The sequence below is a fragment of the Primulina tabacum genome, chromosome 10, assembly GCF_025594145.1.
Source record: "Primulina tabacum isolate GXHZ01 chromosome 10, ASM2559414v2, whole genome shotgun sequence".
NCBI classification, from domain to species: Eukaryota; Viridiplantae; Streptophyta; class Magnoliopsida; order Lamiales; family Gesneriaceae; genus Primulina; species Primulina tabacum.
Genome location: NC_134559.1, coordinates 41,110,120 through 41,130,265, shown reverse-complemented (window position 1 = coordinate 41,130,265; position 20,146 = coordinate 41,110,120). Strand labels below are relative to the sequence as shown.

The following is a 20,146-nucleotide window of genomic DNA, read 5'->3' as shown; positions in this document are numbered from 1 at the left end:
AGTAGCTCGGGCACTGCTGGATTTGGACAAAATTGTAGGCTAATTTGATTGTAAACGGGCAAACGGACGAGACTCATTGCTACGCAATGAGCTGACGAGATTTTAGCCGAATTCCTTCTCTAAGACCCTCTAATTTGCGATTTAACGCTTCTGTTAAGCTTTCGTTTCCTCGAGAAATCCGCTTAGGAAGTTCGAAATTCGATTCTGGTTCCATTTTATCGTATCCCAGGCATAATAATAGCTTTACATTCCTTATTTTCCTTGTTCTTATTTTTTTTTCTATTTTCTTGGAACATTTATCGATTTTTGTTGTCGTGAGCCGGTTCTGTGGGGAAGGGTGTGACGCAGATTACTCCGGAGACGGTTAAATCATTAAAAACAATTATTTCGACTGTTTTATCCATAATTTACGTAAACGGTCGCGACACTAGGTCTTCCAAGGGAGGTCACCCATCCTAGCTCTGCCATCGCGCCAGAACGCTTAACTTCATGGTTATGATTGGGCGAGAGCGGTGCCGCGTGTTGTCCATCGCCGCCCGCTCCACACGTACTCGAGGGATATATGAATAAACATCCCACTAGAGCTGACGAGATTTTAGCCGAATTTCTTCTCTAACACCCTCTAATTTGCGATTTACCGCTTCTGTTAAGGTTTCGTTTCCTCGAGAAATCCGCTTAAGAAGTTCGAAATTCGATTCCGGTTCCATTTTATCGTATCCGAAGCATAATAACAGCTTTACATTCGTTATTTCCTTCTTCTTTTTTTTTTTCTAATTTCTGGGAACATTTATTCATTTTTGTTGTCGTGAGCCGGTTCTGTGTGGAAGGGTATGACGCAGATTACTCCAGAGAAGGTCAACTCATTAAAAACAATATTTCGACTGTTTTATCCATAATTTACTTAAACGGTCGCGACACGAGGTCTTCCCAGGGAGGTCACCCATCCTAGCTCTGCCATCGCGCCAGAACGCTTAACTTCATGGTTATGATTGGGCGAGAGCAGTGCCGCGTGTTGTCCATCGCCGCCCGCTCCACACGTACTCGAGGGATATAAGAATAAACATCCCACTCAATGACGAGTGCGATCATACCAGCACTAATACACCGGATCCCATCAGAACTCCGAAGTTAAGCGTGCTTGGGCGAAAGCTCAGTACTAGAATCGGTGACCACCTGGGAAGTCCTCGTGTTGCACCCCTTTTCGTGTTTTTCTATTTTTGATTACTTGTTGACGGACGATTTTCTGCTCAAATCATCTGAATCTCGATCGTGACCAAATAAGACATGTGAAATCACCGTAGCTCGGGTACTGCCTGATTTGGACAAAATTTAGGCTAATTTTATTGTAAACGGGCAAACGGACGAGACTCATTACTCCGCAAAGTGCTCGCGAGATTTTAGCTAAATTTCTTCTCTTAGACCTCTAATTTGCGATTTACCGCTTCTGTTAATGTTCCGTTTCCTCGAGAAATCCGTTCAAGAAGTTCGAAATTCGATTCCGGATCCATTTTATCGTTTCCCAGGAATAATAATAGCTTTACATTCTTGGAAGTCCTCGTGTTGCACCCCTTTTCGTGTTTTTCTAATTTTGATTACTTGTTGACAGACGATTTTCAGCTCAAATCATCTGAATCTCGATCGGGACCAGATAAAACATGTGAAATGAAAGTAGCTCGGGCACAGCCGGATTTGGACAAAATTGTAGGATAATTTGATTGTAAACGGGCAAGCGGACGAGACTCATTACTACGCAATGAGCTGACGAGATTTTAGCCGAATTTCTTCTCTAAGACCCTCTAATTTGCGATTTACCGCTTCTCTTAAGCTTTCGTTTCCTCGAGAAATCCGCTTAGGAAGTTCGAAATTCGATTCCGGTTCCATTTTATCGTATCCCAGGCATAATAACAGCTTTACATTCGTTATTTCCTTCTTCTTATTTTTTTTTCTATTTTCTGGGAGCATTTATCGATTTTTGTTGTCGTGAGCCGGTTCTGTGCAGAAGGGTATGACGCAGATTACTCCGGAGACGGTTAACTCATTAAAAACAATTATTTAGACTGTTTTATGCATAATTTACGTAAACGGTCGCGACACGAGGTCTTCCCGGGAAGGTCACCCATCCTAGCTCTGCCATCGCGCCAGAACGCTTAACTTCATGGTTATGATTGGGCGAGAGCAGTGCCGCGTGTTGTCCATCGCCGCCCGCTCCACACGTACTCGAGGGATATAAGAATAAACATCCCACTCAATGTCGGGTGCGATCATACCAGCACTTATCCCATCGGAACTCCGAAGTTAAGCGTGCTTGGGCGAAAGCGCAGTACTAGGATGGGTGACCCCCTGAGAAGTCCTCGTGTTGCACCCCTTTTCGTGTTTTTCTATTTTTGATTACTTGTTGACAGACGATTTTCTGCTCAAATCATCTGAATCTCGATCGAGACCAGATAAGACATGTGAAATGAAAGTAGCTCGGGCACTGCCGGATTTGGACAAAATTGTAGGGTAATTTGATTGTAAACGAGCAAACGGACGAGACTCATTACTACGAAATGAGCTGACGAGATTTTATCTGAATTCCTTCTCTAAGACCCTCTAATTTGTGATTTACCGCTTCTGTTAAGCTTTCGTTTCCTCAAGAAATCCGCTTAGAAAGTTCGAAATTAGATTCCGGTTCCATTTTATCGTATCCCAAGCATAATAATAGCTTTACATTCGTTATTTCCTTCTTCATATTTTTTTTTCTATTTTCTGGGAACATTTATTCATTTTTGTTGTCGTGAGCCGGTTCTGTGCGGAAGGGTATGACGCAGATTACTCCGGAGACGGTTAACTCATTAAAAACAATATTTCGTCTGTTTTATCCATAATTTACGTAAACGGTTGCGACACGAGGTCTTCCCAGGGAGGTCACCCATCCTAGCTCTGCCATCGCGCCAGAAAGCATAACTTCATGGTTCTGATAGGGCGAGAACAGTGCCGCGTGTTGTCCATCGCCGCTTGCTCCACCCGTACTCGAGGGATATAAGAATAAACATCCCACTTAATGACGGGAGCGATCATACCAGCATTTATGCACCGGATCCCATCAAAACTCCGAAGTTAAGCGTGCTTGGGCGAGAGCAGTACTAGGATGGGTGCCCCCCTGGGAAGTCCTCGTATTGCACCCTTTTTCGTGTATTTCTATTCTTGATTACTTGTTGACAGACGATTTTCGGCTCAAATCATCTGAATCTCGATCGGGACTAGATAAGACATAAGAAATGAAAGTAGCTCGGGCACTGCCAAATTTTGACAAAATTGTAGGCTAATTTGATTGTAAACGGGCAAACGGACGAGACTCATTACTACGCAATGAGCTGACGAGATTTTAGCCGAATTCCTTCTCTAAGACCCTCTAATTTGCGATTCACCGCTTCTGTTAAGCTTTTGTTTCCTCGAGAAATCCGCTTAGGAAGTTCGAAATTCGATTCTGGTTCCATTTTATCGTATCCTAAGAATAATAATAGCTTTACATTCGTTATTTTCTTCTTCTTATTTTTTTTTATTTTCTGGGAACATTTATCGATTTTTGTTGTCGTGATCCGGTTCTGTGCGGAAGGGTGTGACGCAGATTACTCCGGAGACGGTTAACTCATTAAAAACAATAATTTCGACTGTTTTATCCATAATTTACGTAAACGATCGTGACACGAGGTCTTCCCAGGGAGGTCACCCATCCTAGCTCTGCCATCGCGCCAGAACGCTTAACTTCATGGTTATGATTGGGCGAGAGCAGTGCCGCGTGTTTTCCATCGCCACCCGCTCCACACGTACTCGAGGGATATAAGAATAAACATCCCACTCAATGTCGGGTGCGATCATACCAGCACTAATGCACCGGATCCCATCAGAACTCCGAAGTTAAGCGTGCTTGGGCGAAAGCGCAGTACTAGGATGGGTGACCCCCTGGGAAGTCCTCGTGTTGCACCCCTTTTCGTGTTTTTCTATTTTTGATTACTTGTTGACAGACGATTTTCGGCTCAAATCATCTGAATCTCAATCGAGACCAGATAAGACATGTGAAATGAAAGTAGCTCAGGCACTGCCGGATTTGGACAAAATTGTAGGCGAATTTGATTGTAAACGGGCAAACGGACGAGACTCATTACTACGCAATGAGCTGACGAGATTTTAGCCGAATTCCTTCTCTAAGACCCTCTAATTTGCGATTTACCGCTTCTGTTAAGCTTTCGTTTCCTCAAGAAATCCGCTTAAAAAGTTCGAAATTCGATTCCGATTCCATTTTATCGTATCCCAAGCATAATAATAGCTTTACATTCGTTATTTTCTTCTTCTTATTTTTTTTTTCTATTTTCTGAAAACATTTATTCATTTTTGGGAACATTTATTCATTTTTGTTGTCGTGAGCCGGTTCTGTGGGGAAGGGTATGATGCAGATTACTCCGGAGACGGTTAACTCATTAAAAACAATATTTCGACTGTTTTATCCATAATTTACGTAAACGGTTGCGACACGAGGTCTTCCTAGGGTGGTCACCCATCCTAGCTCTGCCATCGCGCCAGAAAGCTTAACTTCATGATTCTAATTGGGCGAGAACAGTGCCGCGTGTTGTCCATCGCCGCTTGCTCCACCCGTATTCGAGGGATATAAGAATAAACATCCCACTCAATGACGGGTGCGATCATACCAGCACTAATGCACCGGATCCCATCAAAACTCCGAAGTTAAGCGTGCTTGGGCGAGAGCAGTACTAGGATGGGTGTCCCCCTGGGAAGTCCTCGTGTTGCACCCTTTTTCGTGTATATATATTGTGATTACTTGTTGACATACAATTTTCGGCTCAAATCATCTGAATCTCGATCGGGACTAGATAAGACATGTGAAATGAAAGTAGCTCGGGCACTGCCGGATTTGGACAAAATTGTAGGCTAATTTGATTGTAAACAGGCAAACGGACGAGACTCATTGCTACGCAATGAGCTGACGAGATTTAGCCGAATTCCTTCTCTAAGACCCTCTAATTTGCGATTTACCGCTTCTGTTAAGCTTTCGTTTTCTCGAGAAATCCGCTTAGGAATTTTGAAATTCGATTCCGGTTCCATTTTATCGTATCCGAGGCATAATAATAGCTTTACATTCGTTATTTCCTTCTTCTTATTTTTTTTTCTATTTTCTGGGAACATTTATCGATTTTTGTTGTCGTGAGCCGGTTCTGTGCGGAAGTGTATGACGCAGATTACTCTAGAGACGGTTAACTCATTAAAAACAATTATTTCGACTGTTTTATCCATAATTTACGTAAACGGTCGCGATACGAGGTCTTCCGAGGGAGGTCACCCGTCCTAGCTCTGCCATCGCGCCAGAACGCTTAACTTCATGGTTATGATTGGGGGAGAGCAGTGTCGCGTGTTGTCCAACATCGCCCGCTCCACACGTACTCGAGGGATATAAGAATAAACATCCCACTCAATGTCGGGTGCGATCATACCAGCACTTATCCCATCGGAACTCCGAAGTTAAGCGTGCTTAGGCGAAAACGCAGTACTAGGATGGGTGACCCCCTGGGAAGTCCTCGTGTTGCACCCCTTTTCGTGTTATTCTATTTTTGATTACTTGTTGACAGACGATTTTCAGCTCAAATCCTCTGAATCTTGATCGGGTCCAGATAAGACATGTTAAATGAAAGTAGCTCGGGCACTGCCGGATTTGGACAAAATTGTAGGCTAATTTGATTGTAAACGGGCAAACGGACGAGACTCATTACTACGCAATGAGCTGACGAGATTTTAGCCGAATTCCTTCTCTAAGACCCTCTAATTTGCGATTCACCGCTTCTGTTAAGCTTTTGTTTCCTCGAGAAATCCGCTTAGGAAGTTCGAAATTCGATTATGGTTCCATTTTATCGTATCCTAAGAATAATAATAGCTTTACATTCGTTATTTCCTTCTTCTTATTTTTTTTTTATTTTCTGGGAACATTTATCGATTTTTGTTGTCGTGAGCCGGTTCTGTGCGGAAGGGTGTGACGCAGATTACTCCGGAGACGGTTAACTCATTAAAAACAATAATTTCGACTGTTTTATCCATAATTTACGTAAACGATCGTGACACGAGGTCTTCCCAGGGAGGTCACCCATCCTAGCTCTGCCATCGCACCAGAACGCTTAACTTCATGGTTATGATTGGGCGAGAGCAGTGCCGCGTGTTGTCCATCGCCACCCGCTCCACACGTACTCGAGGGATATAAGAATAAACATCCCACTCAATGTCGGGTGCGATCATACCAGCACTAATGCACCGGATCCCATCAGAACTCCGAAGTTAAGCGTGCTTGGGCGAAAGCGCAGTACTAGAATGGGTGACCCCCTTGGAAGTCCTCGTGTTGCACCCCTTTTCGTGTTTTTATATTTTTGATTACTTGTTGACAGACGATTTTCGGCTCCAATCATCTGAATCTCAATCGAGACCAGATAAGACATGTGAAATGAAAGTAGCTCAGGCACTGCCGGATTTGGACAAAATTGTAGGCGAATTTGATTGTAAACGGGCAAACGGACGAGACTCATTACTACGCAATGAGCTGACGAGATTTTAGCCGAATTCCTTCTCTAAGACCCTCTAATTTGCGATTTACCGCTTCTGGTAAGCTTTCGTTTCCTCAAGAAATCCGCTTAAAAAGTTCGAAATTCGATTCCGATTCCATTTTATCGTATCCCAAGCATAATAATAGCTTTACATTCGTTATTTCCTTCTTCTTATTTTTTTTTTCTATTTTCTGGGAACATTTATTCATTTTTGGGAACATTTATTCATTTTTGTTGTCGTGAGCCGGTTTTGTGGGGAAGGGTATGATGCAGATTACTCCGGAGACGGTTAACTCATTAAAAACAATATTTCGACTGTTTTATCCATAATTTACGTAAACGGTTGCGACACGAGGTCTTCCTAGGGTGGTCACCCATCCTAGCTCTGCCATCGCGCCAGAAAGCTTAACTTCATGATTCTGATTGGGCGAGAACAGTGCCGCGTGTTGTCCATCGCCGCTTGCTCCACCCGTATTCGAGGGATATAAGAATAAACATCCCACTCAATGACGGGTGCGATCATACCAGCACTAATGCACCGGATCCCATCAAAACTCCGAAGTTAAGCGTGCTTGGGCGAGAGCAGTACTAGGATGGGTGTCCCCCTGGGAAGTCCTCGTGTTGCACCCTTTTTCGTGTATTTATATTGTGATTACTTGTTGACAGACAATTTTCGGCTCAAATCATCTGAATCTCGATCGGGACTAGATAAGACATGTGAAATGAAAGTAGCTCGGGCACTGCCGGATTTGGACAAAATTGTAGGCTAATTTGATTGTAAACAGGCAAACGGACGAGACTCATTGCTACGCAATGAGCTGACGAGATTTAGCCGAATTCCTTCTCTAAGACCCTCTAATTTGCGATTTACCGCTTCTGTTAAGCTTTCGTTTTCTCGAGAAATCCGCTTAGGAATTTTGAAATTCGATTCCGGTTCCATTTTATCGTATCCGAGGCATAATAATAGCTTTACATTTGTTATTTCCTTCTTCTTATTTTTTTTTCAATTTTCTGGGAACATTTATCGATTTTTGTTGTCGTGAGCCGGTTCTGTGCGGAAGGGTATGACGCAGATTACTCCAGAGACGGTTAACTCATTAAAAACAATTATTTCGACTATTTTATCCATAATTTACGTAAACGGTCGCGATACGAGGTCTTCCGAGGGAGGTCACCCGTCCTAGCTCTGCCATCGCGCCAGAACGCTTAACTTCATGGTTATGATTGAGGGAGAGCAGTGCCGCGTGTTGTCCAACATCGCCCGCTCCACACGTACTCGAGGGATATAAGAATAAACATCCCACTCAATGTCGGGTGCGATCATACCAGCACTTATCCCATCGGAACTCCGAAGTTAAGCGTGCTTGGGCGAAAGCGCAGTACTAGGATGGGTGACCCCCTGGGAAGTCCTCGTGTTGCACCCCTTTTCGTGTTATTCTATTTTTGATTACTTGTTGACAGACGATTTTCAGCTCAAATCCTCTGAATCTTGATCGGGTCCAGATAAGACATGTTAAATGAAAGTAGCTCGGGCACTGCCGGATTTGGACAAAATTGTAGGCTAATTTGATTGTAAACGGGCAAACGGACGAGACTCATTACTACGCAATGAGCTGACGAGATTTTAGCCGAATTCCTTCTCTAAGACCCTCTAATTTGCGATTCACCGCTTCTGTTAAGCTTTTGTTTCCTCGAGAAATCCGCTTAGGAAGTTCGAAATTCGATTCTGGTTCCATTTTATCGTATCCTAAGAATAATAATAGCTTTACATTTGTTATTTCCTTCTTCTTATTTTTTTTTTATTTTCTGGGAACATTTATCGATTTTTGTTGTCGTGAGCCGGTTCTGTGCGGAAGGGTGTGACGCAGATTACTCCGGAAACGGTTAACTCATTAAAAACAATAATTTCGACTGTTTTATCCATAATTTACGTAAACGATCGTGACACGAGGTCTTCCCAGGGAGGTCACCCATCCTAGCTCTGCCATCGCGCCAGAACGCTTAACTTTATGGTTATGATTGGGCGAGAGCAGTGCCGCGTGTTGTCCATCGCCACCCGCTCCACACGTACTCGAGGGATATAAGAATAAACATCCCACTCAATGTCGGGTGCGATCATACCAGCACTAATGCACCGGATCCCATCAGAACTCCGAAGTTAAGCGTGCTTGGGCGAAAGCGCAGTACTAGGATGGGTGACCCCCTGGGAAGTCCTCGTGTTGCACCCCTTTTCGTGTTTTTCTATTTTTGATTACTTGTTGACAGACGATTTTCGGCTCAAATCATCTGAATCTCAATCGAGACCAGATAAGACATGTAAAATGAAAGTAGCTTAGGCACTGCCGGATTTGGACAAAATTGTAGGCGAATTTGATTGTAAACGGGCAAACGGACGAGACTCATTACTACGCAATGAGCTGACGAGATTTTAGCCGAATTCCTTCTCTAAGACCCTCTAATTTGCGATTTACCGCTTCTGTTAAGCTTTCGTTTCCTCAAGAAATCCGCTTAAAAAGTTCGAAATTCGATTCCGATTCCATTTTATCGTATCCCAAGCATAATAATAGCTTTACATTCGTTATTTCCTTCTTCTTATTTTTTTTTTCTATTTTCTGGGAACATTTATTCATTTTTGGGAACATTTATTCATTTTTGTTGTCGTGAGCCGGTTTTGTGGGGAAGGGTATGATGCAGATTACTCCGGAGACGGTTAACTCATTAAAAACAATATTTCGACTGTTTTATCCATAATTTACGTAAACGGTTGCGACACGAGGTCTTCCTAGGGTGGTCACCCATCCTAGCTCTGCCATCGCGCCAGAAAGCTTAACTTCATGATTCTGATTGGGCGAGAACAGTGCCGCGTGTTGTCCATCGTCGCTTGCTCCACCCGTATTCGAGGGATATAAGAATAAACATCCCACTCAATGACGGGTGCGATCATACCAGCACTAATGCACCGGATCCCATCAAAACTCCGAAGTTAAGCGTGATTGGGCGAGAGCAGTACTAGGATGGGTGACACCCTGGAAAGTCCTTGTGTTGCACCCTTTTTCGTGTTTTTCTATTTTTGATTACTTGTTGACAGACGATTTTCGGCTCAAATCATCTGAATCTCGATTGGGACCAGATAAGACATGTGAAATGAAAGTAGCTCGGGCACTGCCGGATTTGGACAAAATTGTAGGCTAATTTGATTGTAAACAGGCAAACGGACGAGACTCATTGCTAAGCAATGAGCTGACGAGATTTAGCCGAATTCCTTCTCCAAGACCTTCTAATTTGCGATTTACCGCTTCTGTTAAGCTTTCGTTTCCTCGAGAAATCCGCTTAGGAATTTTGAAATTCGATTCCGGTTCCATTTTATCGTATCCGAGGCATAATAATAGCTTTACATTCGTTATTTCCTTCTTCTTATTTTTTTTTCTATTTTCTGGGAACATTTATCGATTTTTGTTGTCGTGAGCCGGTTCTGTGCGGAAGGGTATGACGCAGATTACTCCGGAGACGGTTAACTCATTAAAAACAATTATTTCGACTGTTTTATCCATAATTTACGTAAACGGTCGCGACACGAGGTCTTCCCAAGGAGGTCACCCATCCTTCCTCTGCCATCGCGCCAGAACGCTTAACTTCATGGTTATGATTGTGCGAGAGCAGTGCCGCGTGTTGTCCATCGCCGCCCGCTCCACACGTATTCGAGGGATATAAGGATAAACATCCCACTAAATGTTGGGTGCGATCATACCAGCAATAATGTACCGGATCCCATCAGAACTCTGAAGTTAAGCGTGCTTGGGCGAGAGTAGTACTAGGATGGGTGACCCCTTGGGAAGTCCTCGTGTTGCACCTTTTTCCGTGTTTTTCTATTTTTGATTACTTGTTGACAGACGATTTTCGGCTCAAATCAACTGAATCTCGATCGGGACCAGATAAGACATGTGAAATGAAAGTAGCTCGGGCACTGCCGGATTTGGACAAAATTGTAGGCTAATTTGATTGTAAACGGGCAAACGGACGAGACTCATTACTACGCATTGAGCTAACGAGATTTTAGCAGAATTCCTTCTCTAAGACCCTCTAATTTGCGATTTACCGCTTCTGTTCAGCTTTCGTTTCCTCAAGAAATCCGCCTAGGAAGTTCGAAATTCGATTCCGGTTCCATTTTATCGTATCCCAGGGATAATAATAGCTTTACATTCGTTATTTCCTTCTTCTTATTTTTTTCTATTTTATGGGAACATTTATCGATTTTTGTTGTCGTGAGCCGGTTCTGTGCGGAAGGGTATGACGCAGATTACTCCGGAGACGGTTAACTCATTAAAAACAATTATTTCGACTGTTTTAAACATAATTTACGTAAACGGTCGCGACACGAGGTCTTCCCAGGGAGGTCACCCATCCTAACTCTGCCATCGCGCCAGAACTCTTAACTTCATGGTTATGATTGGGCGAGGGCAGTGCCGCGTGTTGTCCATCGCCGCCCGCTCCACACGTCTTCGAGGGATATAAGAATAAACATCCCACTCAATGTCGGGTGCGATCATACCAGCACTAATGCACCGGATCCCATCAGAACTCCGAAGTTAAGCGTGCTTGGGCTTGAACAGTACTAGGATGGGTGACCCCCTGAGAAGTCTTCGTGTTGCACCCCTTTTCGTGTTTTTCTATTTTTGATTACTTGTTGACAGACGATTTTCGGCTCAAATCATCTGAATCTCGATCGAGACTAGATAAGACATGTGAAATGAAGGTAGCTCTGGCAATGCCGGATTTGGACAAATATGTAGGCTAATTTGATTGTAAACGGGCAAACGGACGAGACTCATTACTATGCAATGAGCTGACGAGATTTTAGCCGAATTCCTTCTCTAAGACCCTCTAATTTGCGATTTACCACTTCTGTTAAGCTTTCGTTTCCTCGAGAAATCCGCTTAGGAAGTTTGAAATTCGATTCCGGTTCCATTTTATCGTATCCCAAACATAATAATTGCTTTACATTCGTTATTTCCTTCTTCTTATTTTTTTTTCTATTTTCTGGGAACATTTATCGATTTTGTTGTCGTGAGCCGGTTCTGTGCGGAAGGGTATGACGCAGATTACTCCGGAGACGGTTAACTCATTAAAAACAATTATTTCGACTGTTTTATCCATAATTTACGTAAACGATCGCGACACGAGGTCTTCCCAGGGAGGTCACCCATCCTAGCTCTGCCATCGCGCCAGAACGCTTAACTTCATGGTTCTGATTGGGCGAGAACAGTGCCGCGTGTTGTCCATCGCCGCTTGCTCCACCCGTACTCGAGGGATATAAGAATAAACATCCCACTCAATGACGGGTGCGATCATACCATCACTAATGCACCGGATCCCATCAGAACTCCGAAGTTAAGCGTGCTTGGGCGAGAACAGTACTAGGATGGGTGACCCCCTGAGAAGTCTTCGTGTTGCACCCCTTTTCATGTTTTTCTATTTTTGATTACTTGTTGATAGACGATTTTCGGCTCAAATCATCTGAATCTCGATCGGGACTAGATAAGACATGTGAAATAAAAGTAGCTCGGGCACTGCCGGATTTGGACAAAATTGTAGGCTAATTTGATTGTAAACGAGCAAACGGACGAGACTCATTACTACGCAATGAGCTGATGAGATTTTAGCCGAATTCCTTATCTAAGACCCTCTAATTTGCGATTTACCGCTTCTGTTAAGCTTTCGTTTCCTCGAGAAATCCGCTTAGGAAGTTCGAAATTCGATTCTGGTTACATTTTATCGTATCCTAAGAATAATAATAGCTTTACATTCGTTATTTTCTTCTTCTTATTTTTTTTTTAATTTTCTGGGAACATTTATCGATTTTTGTTGTCGTGAGCCGGTTCTGTGCGGAAGGGTATGACGCAGATTACTCCGGAGACGGTCAACTCATTAAAAACAATTATTTCGACTGTTTTATCCATAATTTACGTAAACGCTCGCGACACGAGGTCTTCCCGGGGAGGTCACCCATCCTAGCTCTGCCATCGCGCCAGAACGCTTAACTTCATGCTTATGATTGGGCGAGAGCAGTGCCGCGTGTTGTCCATCGCCGCCCGCTCCACATGTACTCGAGGGATATAAGAATAAACATCCCACTCAATGTCGGGTGCGATAATACCAGCACTAATGCACCGGATCCCATCAGAACTCCGAAGTTAAGCGTGCTTGGTTGAAAGCGCAGTACTAGGATCGGTGACCACTTGGGAAGTCCTTGTGTTGCACCCCTTTTCGTGTTTTTCTATTTTTGATTACTTGTTGACGGACGATTTTCTGCTCAATTCATCTGAATCTCGATCGGGACCAAATAAGACATGTGAAATCACCGTAGCTCGGGTACTGCCTGATTTGGACAAAATTGTAGGCTAATTTTATTGTAAACGGGCAAACGGACGAGACTCATTACTCCGCAAAGTGCTCGCGAAATTTTAGCTAAATTTCTTCTTTAAGACCCTCTAATTTGCGATTTACCGCTTCTGTTAATGTTCCGTTTCCTCGAGAAATCAGTTCAGGAAGTTCGAAATTCGATTCTGGATCCATTTTATCGTATCTCAGGAATAATAATAGCTTTACATTCTTGGAAGTCCTCGTGTTGCACCCCTTTTCGTGTTTTTCTATTTTTGATTACTTGTTGACAGATGATTTTCGGCTCAAATCATCTGAATCTCGATCGGGACCAGATAAAACATGTGAAATGAAAGTAGCTCGGGCACTGTCGGATTTGGACAAAATTGTAGGCTAATTTGATTGTAAACGGGCAAGCGGACGAGACTCATTACTACGCAATGAGCTGACGAGATTTTAGCCGAATTTCTTCTCTAAGACCCTCTAATTTGCGATTTACCGCTTCTGTTAAGCTTTCGTTTCCTCGAGAAATCCGCTTAGGAAGTTCGAAATTCGATTTCGGTTCCATTTTATCGTATCCCAGGCATAATAACAGCTTTACATTCGTTATTTCCTTCTTCTTATTTTTCTTTCTATTTTCTGGGAACATTTATCAATTTTTGTTGTCGTGAGCCGGTTCTGTGCGGAAGGGTATGACGCAGATTACTATGGAGACGGTTAACTCATTAAAAACAATAATTTCGACTGTTTTATCCATAATTTACGTAAATGGTCGCGACACGAGGTCTTCCCGGGGAGGTCACCCATCCTACCTCTGCCATCACGCTAGAACGCTTAACTTCGTGGTTATGATTGGGCGAGAGCAGTGCCGCGTGTTGTCCATCGTCGCCCGCTCCTCACGTACTCGAGGGATATAAGAATAAACATCCTACTCAATGTCGGATGCGATCATACCAGCACTAATGCACCGGATCCCATCAGAACTCCGAAGTTAAGCGTGCTTGGGCGAGAGCAGTACTAGGGGATGGGTGACACCCTGGAAAGTCCTCGTGTTGCACCCTTTTTCGTGTTTTCTATTTTTGATTACTTGTTGACAGACGATTTTCGGCTCAAATCATCTGAATCTCGATCGGGACCAGATAAGACATGTGAAATGAAAGTAGCTCGGGCACTGCCGGATTTGGACAAAATTGTAGGCTAATTTGATTGTAAACGGGCAAACGGACGAGACTCATTACTCCGCAAAGTGCTCGCGAGATTTTTGCTAAATTTCTTCTCTAAGACCCTCTAATTTGCGATTTACCGCTTCTGTTAATGTTCCGTTTCCTCGAGAAATCAGTTCAGGAAGTTTGAAATTCGATTCCGGATCCATTTTATCGTATCCCAGGAATAATAATAGCTTTACATTCTTGGAAGTCCTCGTGTTGCACCCCTTTTCGTGTTTTTCTATTTCTGATTACTTGTTGACAGAAGAGTTTCGGCTCAAATCATCTGAATCTCGATCGGGACCAGATAAAACATGTGAAATGAAAGTAGCTCGGGCACTGCCGGATTTGGACAAAATTGTAGGCTAATTTGATTGTAAACGGGCAAGCGGACGAGACTCATTACTACGCGATGAGCTGACGAGATTTTAGCCGAATTTCTTCTCTAAGAACCTCTAATTTGCGATTTACCGCTTCTGTTAAGCTTTCGTTTCCTCGAGAAATCCGCTTAGGAAGTTCGAAATTCGATTTCGGTTCCATTTTATCGTATCCCAGGCATAATAACAGCTTTATATTCGTTATTTCCTTCTTCATATTTTTTTTTCTATTTTCTGGGAACATTTATCGATTTTTGTTGTCGTGAGCCGGTTCTGTGCGGAAGGGTATGACGCAGATTACTCCGGAGACGGTTAACTCATTAAAAACAATAATTTCGACTGTTTTATCCATAATTTACGTAAACGGTGGCGACACGAGGTCTTCCCAGGGAGGTCACCCATCCTACCTCTGTCATCGCGCTAGAACGCTTAACTTCGTGGTTATGATTGGGCGAGAGCAGTGCCGCGTGTTGTCCATCGCCGCCCGCTCCACACGTACTCGAGGGATATAAGAATAAACATCCCACTCAATGTCGGGTGCGATCATACCAGCACTAATGCACCGGATCCCATCAGAACTCCGAAGTTAAGCGTGCTTGGGCGAAAGGGCAGTACTAGGATGGGTGACCCCCTTGGAAGTCCTCGTGTTGCACCCCTTTTCGTGTTTTTCTATTTTTGATTACTTGTTGACAGATGATTTTCGGCTCAAATCATCTGAATCTCGATTGGGACCAGATAAGACATGTTAAATGAAAGTAGCTCGGGCACTACCGGATTTGGACAAAATTGTAGGCTAATTTGATTGTAAACGGGCAAACGGACGAGACTCATTACTACGCAATGAGCTGGCGAGAATTTAGCCGAATTCCTTCTCTAAGACCCTCTAATTTGCGCTTTACCGCTTCTGTTAAGCTTTCGTTTCCTCGAGAAATCCGCTTAGGAAGTTCGAAATTCGATTCCGGTTCCATTTTATCGTGTCCCAGGCATAATAATTGCTTTACATTCGTTATTTCCTTCTTATTTTTTTCTATTTTCTGGGAACATTTATCGATTTTTGTTGTCGTGAGCCGGTTCTGTGCGGAAGGGTATGACGCAGATTACTCTGGAGACGGTTAACTCATTAAAAACAATTATTTCGACTGTTTTATCCATAATTTACGTAAACGTTCGCGACACGAGGTCTTCCCAAGGAGGTCGCCCATCCTACCTCAACCATCGCGCCAGAACGCTTAACTTCATGGTTATGATTGGGCGAGAGCAGTGCCGCGTGTTGTCTATCGCCGCCCGCTCCACACGTACTCGAGGGATATAAGGATAAACATCCCAATCAATGTCGGGTGCGATCATACCAGCACTAATGCACCGGATCCCATCAGAACTCCGAAGTTAAGCGTGCTTGGGCGAAAGCGCAGTACTAGGATTGGTGACCACCTGGGAAGTCCTCGTGTTGCACCCCTTTTCGTGTTTTTCTATTTTTGATTACTTGTTGACGGACGATTTTCTGCTCAAATCATCTGAATCTCGGTCGGGACCAAATAAGACATGTGAAATCACTGTAGCTCGGGTACTGCCTGATTTGGACAAAATTGTAGGCTAATTTATTGTAAACGGGCAAACGGACGAGACTCATTACTCCGCAAAGTGCTCGCGAGATTTTAGCTAAATTTCTTCTATAAGACCCTCTAATTTGCGATTTACCGCTTCTGTTAATGTTCCGTTTCCTCGAGAAATCAGTTCAGGAAGTTCGAAATTCGATTCCGGATCCATTTTATCGTATCTCAGCAATAATTTGCGATCATACCAGCACTAATGCATTGGATCCCATCAGAACTCCGAAGTTAAGCGTGCTTGGGCGAGAGCAGTACTAGGATGGATGACCCCCAGGGAAGTCCTCGTGTTGCACCCCTTTTCGTGTTTTTCTATTTCTGATTACTTGTTGACAGACGATTTTCGGCTCAAATCATCTGAATCTCGATCGGGACCAGATAAAACATGTGAAATGAAAGTAGCTCGGGCACTGCCGGATTTGGACAAAATTGTAGGCTAATTTGATTGTAAACGGGCAAGCGGACGAGACTCATTACTCCGCAAAGTGCTCGCGAGATTTTTGCTAAATTTCTTCTCTAAGACCCTCTAATTTGCGATTTACCGCTTCTGTTAATGTTCCGTTTCCTCGAGAAATCAGTTCAGGAAGTTTGAAATTCGATTCCGGATCCATTTTATCGTATCCCAGGAATAATAATAGCTTTACATTCTTGGAAGTCCTCGTGTTGCACCCCTTTTTGTGTTTTTCTATTTTTGATTACTTGTTGACAGATGATTTTCGGCTCAAATCATCTGAATCTCGATCGGGACCAGATAAAACATGTGAAATGAAAGTAGCTCGGGCACTGCCGGATTTGGACAAAATTGTAGGCTAATTTGATTGTAAACGGGCAAGCGGACGAGACTCATTACTACGCAATGAGCTGACGAGATTTTAGCCGAATTTCTTCTCTAAGACCCTCTAATTTGCGATTTACCGCTTTTGTTAAGCTTTCGTTTCCTCGAGAAATCCGCTTAGGAATTTCGAAATTCGATTCCGGTTCTATTTTATCGTATCCCAGGCATAATAACAACTTTACATTCGTTATTTCCTTCTTCTTATTTTTTTTCTATTTTCTGGGAACATTTATCGATTTTTGTTGTCGTGAGCCGGTTCTGTGCGGAAGGGTATGACGCGGATTACTCCAGAGACGGTTAACTCATTAAAAACAATTATTTCGACTGTTTTAACCATAATTTACGTAAACGGTCGCGACACGAGGTCTTCCCGGGGAGGTCACCCATCCTAGCTCTGCCATCGCGCCAGAACGCTTAACTTCATGGTTATGATTGGGCGAGAGCAGTGCCGCGTGTTGTCCATCGCCGCCCGCTCCGCACGTACTCGAGGGATATAAGAATAAACATCCCACTCAATGTCGGGTGCGATCATACCAGCACTAATGCACCGGATCCCATCAGAACTCCGAAGTTAAGCGTGCTTGGGCGAAAGCGCAGTACTAGGATTGGTGACCACCTGGGAAGTCCTCGTGTTGCACCCCTTTTCGTGTTTTTCTATTTTTGATTACTTGTTGACGGACGATTTTCTGCTCAAATCATCTGAATCTCGGTCGGGACCAAATAAGACATGTGAAATCACTGTAGCTCGGGTACTGCCTGATTTGGACAAAATTGTAGGCTAATTTATTGTAAACGGGCAAACGGACGAGACTCTTTACTCCGCAAAGTGCTCGCGAGATTTTAGCTAAATTTCTTCTCTAAGACCCTCTAATTTGCGATTTACCGCTTCTGTTAATGTTCCGTTTCCTCGAGAAATCAGTTCAGGAAGTTCGAAATTCGATTCCGGATCCATTTTATCGTATCTCAGCAATAATAATAGCTTTACATTCTTGGAAGTCCTCGTGTTGCACCCCTTTTCGTGTTTTTCTATTTCTGATTACTTGTTGACAGAAGAGTTTCGGCTCAAATCATCTGAATCTCGATCGGGACCAGATAAAACATGTGAAATGAAAGTAGCTCGGGCACTGCCGGATTTGGACAAAATTGTAGGCTAATTTGATTGTAAACGGGCAAGCGGACGAGACTCATTACTACGCGATGAGCTGACGAGATTTTAGCCGAATTTTTTCTCTAAGACCCTCTAATTTGCGATTTACCGCTTCTGTTAAGCTTTCGTTTCCTCGAGAAATCCGCTTAGGAAGTTCGAAATTCGATTTCGGTTCCATTTTATCGTATCCCAGGCATAATAACAGCTTTAAATTCGTTATTTCCTTCTTCATATTTTTTTTTCTATTTTCTGGGAACATTTATCGATTTTTGTTGTCGTGAGCCGGTTCTGTGCGGAAGGGTATGACGCAGATTACTCCGGAGACGGTTAACTCATTAAAAACAATAATTTCGACTGTTTTATCCATAATTTACGTAAACGGTGGCGACACGAGGTCTTCCCAGGGAGGTCACCCATCCTACCTCTGTCATCGCGCTAGAACGCTTAACTTCGTGGTTATGATTGGGCGAGAGCAGTGCCGCGTGTTGTCCATCGCCGCCCGCTCCACACGTACTCGAGGGATATAAGAATAAACATCCCACTCAATGTCGGGTGCGATCATACCAGCACTAATGCACCGGATCCCATCAGAACTCCGAAGTTAAGCGTGCTTGGGCGAAAGCGCAGTACTAGGATGGGTGACCCCCTTGGAAGTCCTCGTGTTGCACCCCTTTTCGTGTTTTTCTATTTTTGATTACTTGTTGACAGACGATTTTCGGCTCAAATCATCTGAATCTCGATTGGGACCAGATAAGACATGTTAAATGAAAGTAGCTCGGGCACTACCGGATTTGGACAAAATTGTAGGCTAATTTGATTGTAAACGGGCGAACGGACGAGACTCATTACTACGCAATGAGCTGGCGAGAATTTAGCCGAATTCCTTCTCTAAGACCCTCTAATTTGCGATTTACCGCTTCTGTTAAGCTTTCGTTTCCTCGAGAAATCCGCTTAGGAAGTTCGAAATTCGATTCCGGTTCCATTTTATCGTGTCCCAGGCATAATAATTGCTTTACATTCGTTATTTCCTTCTTATTTTTTTCTATTTTCTGGGAACATTTATCGATTTTTGTTGTCGTGAGCCGGTTCTGTGCGGAAGGGTATGACGCAGATTACTCTGGAGACGGTTAACTCATTATAAACAATTATTTCGACTGTTTTATCCATAATTTACGTAAACGTTCGCGACACGAGTCTTCCCAAGGAGGTCGCCCATCCTACCTCAACCATCGCGCCAGAACGCTTAACTTCATGGTTATGATTGGGCGAGAGCAGTGCCGCGTGTTGTCTATCGCCGCCCGCTCCACACGTACTCGAGGGATATAAGGATAAACATCCCAATCAATGTCGGGTGCGATCATACCAGCACTAATGCACCGGATCCCATCAGAACTCCGAAGTAAGCGTGCTTGGGCGAAAGCGCAGTACTAGGATTGGTGACCACCTGGGAAGTCCTCGTGTTGCACCCCTTTTCGTGTTTTTCTATTTTTGATTACTTGTTGACGGACGATTTTCTGCTCAAATCATCTGAATCTCGGTCGGGACAAATAAGACATGTGAAATCACTGTAGCTCGGGTACTGCCTGATTTGGACAAAATTGTAGGCTAATTTATTGTAAACGGGCAAACGGACGAGACTCATTACTCCGCAAAGTGCTCGCGAGATTTTAGCTAAATTTCTTCTATAAGACCCTCTAATTTGCGATTTACCGCTTCTGTTAATGTTCCGTTTCCTCGAGAAATCAGTTCAGGAAGTTCGAAATTCGATTCCGGATCCATTTTATCGTATCTCAGCAATAATTTGCGATCATACCAGCACTAATGCATTGGATCCCATCAGAACTCCGAAGTTAAGCGTGCTTGGGCGAGAGCAGTACTAGGATGGATGACCCCCAGGGAAGTCCTCGTGTTGCACCCCTTTTCGTGTTTTTCTATTTCTGATTACTTGTTGACAGACGATTTTCGGCTCAAATCATCTGAATCTCGATCGGGACCAGATAAAACATGTGAAAT

At 43.6% G+C, this 20,146-nt stretch overlaps 20 non-coding genes and 3 pseudogenes across 20 annotated transcripts; all 23 read left to right on the top strand.

Moving 5' to 3' along the window:
- Positions 1 to 1,077: 1,077 nt before the first annotated feature.
- On the top strand, positions 1,078 to 1,198 carry LOC142508498 (5S ribosomal RNA). The gene has a single exon (XR_012806709.1). It is a non-coding gene; the product is annotated as a 5S ribosomal RNA (ribosomal RNA).
- A 1,055-nt stretch (positions 1,199 to 2,253) lies between these two features.
- Positions 2,254 to 2,365, top strand: LOC142512627 (5S ribosomal RNA; annotated as a pseudogene).
- A 683-nt stretch (positions 2,366 to 3,048) lies between these two features.
- On the top strand, positions 3,049 to 3,167 carry LOC142515735 (5S ribosomal RNA). The gene has a single exon (XR_012811564.1). It is a non-coding gene; the product is annotated as a 5S ribosomal RNA (ribosomal RNA).
- A 682-nt stretch (positions 3,168 to 3,849) lies between these two features.
- On the top strand, positions 3,850 to 3,970 carry LOC142514455 (5S ribosomal RNA). Its single transcript, XR_012810347.1, has one exon. It is a non-coding gene; the product is annotated as a 5S ribosomal RNA (ribosomal RNA).
- Positions 3,971 to 4,674: 704 nt separating this feature from the next.
- On the top strand, positions 4,675 to 4,793 carry LOC142513514 (5S ribosomal RNA). Its single transcript, XR_012809457.1, has one exon. It is a non-coding gene; the product is annotated as a 5S ribosomal RNA (ribosomal RNA).
- A 682-nt stretch (positions 4,794 to 5,475) lies between these two features.
- Positions 5,476 to 5,587, top strand: LOC142512845 (5S ribosomal RNA; annotated as a pseudogene).
- A 683-nt stretch (positions 5,588 to 6,270) lies between these two features.
- Positions 6,271 to 6,391, top strand: LOC142516468 (5S ribosomal RNA). The gene has a single exon (XR_012812261.1). It is a non-coding gene; the product is annotated as a 5S ribosomal RNA (ribosomal RNA).
- Positions 6,392 to 7,095: 704 nt separating this feature from the next.
- LOC142513513 (5S ribosomal RNA) lies at positions 7,096 to 7,214 on the top strand. The gene has a single exon (XR_012809456.1). It is a non-coding gene; the product is annotated as a 5S ribosomal RNA (ribosomal RNA).
- Positions 7,215 to 7,896: 682 nt separating this feature from the next.
- On the top strand, positions 7,897 to 8,008 carry LOC142512546 (5S ribosomal RNA; annotated as a pseudogene).
- Positions 8,009 to 8,691: 683 nt separating this feature from the next.
- On the top strand, positions 8,692 to 8,812 carry LOC142514454 (5S ribosomal RNA). The gene has a single exon (XR_012810346.1). It is a non-coding gene; the product is annotated as a 5S ribosomal RNA (ribosomal RNA).
- A 704-nt stretch (positions 8,813 to 9,516) lies between these two features.
- Positions 9,517 to 9,635, top strand: LOC142509091 (5S ribosomal RNA). The gene has a single exon (XR_012807279.1). It is a non-coding gene; the product is annotated as a 5S ribosomal RNA (ribosomal RNA).
- A 683-nt stretch (positions 9,636 to 10,318) lies between these two features.
- On the top strand, positions 10,319 to 10,437 carry LOC142514342 (5S ribosomal RNA). Its single transcript, XR_012810239.1, has one exon. It is a non-coding gene; the product is annotated as a 5S ribosomal RNA (ribosomal RNA).
- A 682-nt stretch (positions 10,438 to 11,119) lies between these two features.
- LOC142514129 (5S ribosomal RNA) lies at positions 11,120 to 11,238 on the top strand. Its single transcript, XR_012810038.1, has one exon. It is a non-coding gene; the product is annotated as a 5S ribosomal RNA (ribosomal RNA).
- Positions 11,239 to 11,921: 683 nt separating this feature from the next.
- On the top strand, positions 11,922 to 12,040 carry LOC142514321 (5S ribosomal RNA). Its single transcript, XR_012810219.1, has one exon. It is a non-coding gene; the product is annotated as a 5S ribosomal RNA (ribosomal RNA).
- Positions 12,041 to 12,724: 684 nt separating this feature from the next.
- Positions 12,725 to 12,845, top strand: LOC142510437 (5S ribosomal RNA). The gene has a single exon (XR_012808548.1). It is a non-coding gene; the product is annotated as a 5S ribosomal RNA (ribosomal RNA).
- Positions 12,846 to 13,902: 1,057 nt separating this feature from the next.
- On the top strand, positions 13,903 to 14,023 carry LOC142508356 (5S ribosomal RNA). The gene has a single exon (XR_012806573.1). It is a non-coding gene; the product is annotated as a 5S ribosomal RNA (ribosomal RNA).
- Positions 14,024 to 15,079: 1,056 nt separating this feature from the next.
- On the top strand, positions 15,080 to 15,200 carry LOC142514297 (5S ribosomal RNA). Its single transcript, XR_012810197.1, has one exon. It is a non-coding gene; the product is annotated as a 5S ribosomal RNA (ribosomal RNA).
- Positions 15,201 to 15,879: 679 nt separating this feature from the next.
- On the top strand, positions 15,880 to 16,000 carry LOC142517008 (5S ribosomal RNA). Its single transcript, XR_012812772.1, has one exon. It is a non-coding gene; the product is annotated as a 5S ribosomal RNA (ribosomal RNA).
- A 331-nt stretch (positions 16,001 to 16,331) lies between these two features.
- On the top strand, positions 16,332 to 16,450 carry LOC142506815 (5S ribosomal RNA). Its single transcript, XR_012805092.1, has one exon. It is a non-coding gene; the product is annotated as a 5S ribosomal RNA (ribosomal RNA).
- A 1,056-nt stretch (positions 16,451 to 17,506) lies between these two features.
- LOC142517007 (5S ribosomal RNA) lies at positions 17,507 to 17,627 on the top strand. The gene has a single exon (XR_012812771.1). It is a non-coding gene; the product is annotated as a 5S ribosomal RNA (ribosomal RNA).
- Positions 17,628 to 18,683: 1,056 nt separating this feature from the next.
- LOC142515695 (5S ribosomal RNA) lies at positions 18,684 to 18,804 on the top strand. The gene has a single exon (XR_012811526.1). It is a non-coding gene; the product is annotated as a 5S ribosomal RNA (ribosomal RNA).
- A 678-nt stretch (positions 18,805 to 19,482) lies between these two features.
- On the top strand, positions 19,483 to 19,602 carry LOC142509515 (5S ribosomal RNA). The gene has a single exon (XR_012807685.1). It is a non-coding gene; the product is annotated as a 5S ribosomal RNA (ribosomal RNA).
- A 330-nt stretch (positions 19,603 to 19,932) lies between these two features.
- On the top strand, positions 19,933 to 20,051 carry LOC142506814 (5S ribosomal RNA). Its single transcript, XR_012805091.1, has one exon. It is a non-coding gene; the product is annotated as a 5S ribosomal RNA (ribosomal RNA).
- The last annotated feature ends 95 nt before the right edge of the window (positions 20,052 to 20,146 follow it).